Below are 3,367 nucleotides of genomic sequence, written 5' to 3' on the forward strand. Positions count from 1 at the left end.
GGCCTGGCTACCTCCCAGGCTGAGGCAGGAAGGCCTAAGGAGGTACTGGGGTTGCAGGGAGTCCGCTGGGGGCTAGAAAGGCAGTAGGTCCAACTCCCTTGCCAATGATGAGTGGCCAGTACAGATTGCTGTTTGCCCCAGAGAAAGGGGGCTAGATGATGACTGGCAGTAGCTGCTGAGGCAAGGTGGGCATAGGGGGAGGGGATTCCCCTGGGAGGGGAGACCCAGAGTGTTGGGGCACAGGTATGGGGCAGTACCCCAAAGTAAGGGGCACTGAGGTCTGGGAGGGACATGGGGCTGGAGGTGGTGGAGACAAGGAAGCAGGTACCAGAAGGGAGAAACTGGCCAGCAGGAGGCGCTCTGAGGCTGGAAAGAGCTAATTCCTAGACTGACCAGCAGGAGGTGCTGCGCTGGTGAGTCGGCGGTCTGCTAGAGTGGGATATGATTGAAGTCTATAAAATCAAGATTGGTGTGGAGAAAGTAAATAAGTAAGTGTTATTTACTCCTTCTCATAATACAAGAACTAGGGGTCACTGAATGAAATTAATAGGCAACAGGTTTAAAACAAAACAAAAGGAAGTATTTCTTCACACAACACCTAGTCAACCTGTAGGACTCCTTCCCAGAAGATGTTGTGAATGCCAAAACAATAACAGGGTTCAAAAAACAACTAGATACAGTCATGGCAGATAGGTCCATCAATGACTGTTAGGCAGGATGGGCAGGGATAGTGTTCCTAGCCTCTGTTTCCCAGAAGCTGGGAATGGGTGACAGGGGAGGATGATGATTATCTGTTCTGTTCATTCCCTATGAAGCATCTGGCATTGGCCACTGTCAGAAGACAGGATACTGGGCTAGATGGACGTTTGGTCTGACCCAGTCTGGCTGTTCTTATGTAAAAATCTACATCACTCTCATTTGGATTCAGCTCCATCGATCATTCACAGTTCCAATGGAGAGAATACATCTGATTCTCCATTGCCTTGCACTCTGTGTAGAAATTTACACCTGGAAAAGTAGATGCCAATCACTGGAAGCATGTTTTATGTCCACTTTATATTCACTGTACACATCAGCAGATGATGTAAGGCAACAGACAACTTGGTACCCACATAGTTTTGAGATCATTTAGACTATAAGTTCTTCAGAGCAGGGGCTGTCTCTTACTACATATTTGTGCAGTGTCTAGCACAAAGGGTCCCCAATCTTGGTTGGAGTCTCTAGGCATTACTGTAATACAAATAATAATTCATCGTGATCATTAATAAAGCGGGTTAAAACTCTTGGGATGTCTTCCAGATACTGACTCACTGTTCCTTACGTCACCCCTTTGCCAAACAGGGATATATTCATAAAATCACAGCAGTCATAAAAAGGTAGGGCTGGTTGGGACCTTGAGAAGTCATCAAGTCCAGCCCCATGAGCTGTGCCATGACCAAGTAAACCTACACTATCCCTGAATGGTGTTTGTCCATCTTGTTTTTAAATGCTTCCAATGATGGGGACTTCATGACCTTCCTTAGAAGCCTATTCCAGAGCTTAACTACCCTTGTCATTAGAAAGCTTTTTCCTCATATGTAATCGAAATCTCTCTTGCTGCAGATTAAGCCCTTTACTTCTTGTCCTACCTTCAGTGGACATGGAGAACAATTGATCACCATCCTCTTTATAACAGCCCTTAACATATTGGAAGACTGTTATCAGGCCACCCCTCAGCCTTTTTTTCAAAAGACTAATATTCATGGTACTTCATAGGAACATTGCAAGAATTAACTTTCGCAAAGCATATTAAAAGCTTCAGATGTAGTGCTATGCATCAGCCCACTGTGAATTCTCTGCCTGACAGAGTTTCTTCCTAGATTACTACTTTTTTTAAAGTCTGTTCTTATTACAAACTCATTGTTGTTCACTTCAATTATTACCTTCTATCATTTATTCTGCCGACTGCTCCTCATTACTCAGCTTATGTTGGGTAACATAATTGCCTGTCATAGCTCCTTGCTAGTGGAATCAGTCACCCTTCCCTTTAATTCATTCTCTGGAGACAGTTCTGAAGTCTCCTTTTAAATGACACCTTCTTCTCTGCATGCTGCCCTTTTGTTGCTTCATGGCAACGTGTAATACATTACTCTATAAAACATGCTTTCATTTGCAAATGAAGGGACAGCAATCATCATCCCCATAGTGCTACAGTGCAGCTAACTAATCCACACCCACTTTTAAGAGCCTGAATGCTGGGCAGATGTCTAGCCTAATTTCATCACAGTGTTCTGTACCAAACCACAACTAGATAGCACATAGTGTTCAAAGACATGGAAACAACACATGCTCCATATCATACCCATGTGCACAAACAGCACGGTCCCTCGGCCCCCATGTTCTCACATTAGACAATTGTCTAATCTTAATTAATTAATATTATAGCTCTGGAAAGTATCATCTCCACGGTACTGGAAAGATAAATGTACCAGTCAAAACATGTCACCAGAGTGTCTGCATCTACCAAAGATAATATGCATTCTAGCAGGTTTCTGCAGTATAATTCTTTCTTCCCCAAAGCACCGCTTCTGATCAGCAAAGGAGGAAGAGCATCAGACATAGGGCTGCACTCAGAAGAGTTAGCGCATATGGGAAAACGTAACTATTTTACCCACATCCAAACATGCTGAGAAACCAACACTTTTCTAATCCTATTTGGACCCTCTGCCAATTGAAGCACAAGTCGTCAAGTGCTTGAGTGACTTGTGGAACAACAGAAATCTGTTCATGATTACTTTAATTTGTAAAAGACAGGCAAGGTGGTTAATGGCCTAAACTTTGTTCACAGAGATCAGATAGACACAGGCTCTCCATTGGAGATAATCCTGTGGAAAGGCAGTATTAACAGTGCATTTTTAACTAGCTGCTGTTTCTTATCAGGTATCTGCACCTTTTCCTCAAACAAATAGTTTGAAAACAAAGAAGCCGCTCCTGCAGTAATGCTAGCAGGAGGCAAAGCTCCCACAGTGGCTGCAGACACCAAGAATTAATGAATCCTTGGCTTAATGATATTGCCTCATCTGTGTTTCAAGCACAGGATGGAAATCATATTTTCAAGGGGTGCAGGTGTTGGTCAACATCAGAACAGTTTTACAAGCTAGCAGTCATTTCAACCCTTGTAGTACCCCTCTTCTTTTTATCTTCCTCTGCTATGGCTTTTCTCCCCCTCTCTGTTTAGATGTTGAATCTTTCTAACAAAAAGACAAGGGCCACAATATTCAGAAGGGCCTACGTGATTTTCGATGCCGAACTTGAGAGATCTTACAAGGCCCTGTAACAGGGTGGCTTAACCTGTAAGGGCTGGAGGGCCTAGGGCTAATCAACTCTG

This window comes from Gopherus evgoodei, chromosome 13 (genome assembly GCF_007399415.2).
Source record: "Gopherus evgoodei ecotype Sinaloan lineage chromosome 13, rGopEvg1_v1.p, whole genome shotgun sequence".
Classification (NCBI taxonomy): Eukaryota; Metazoa; Chordata; order Testudines; family Testudinidae; genus Gopherus; species Gopherus evgoodei.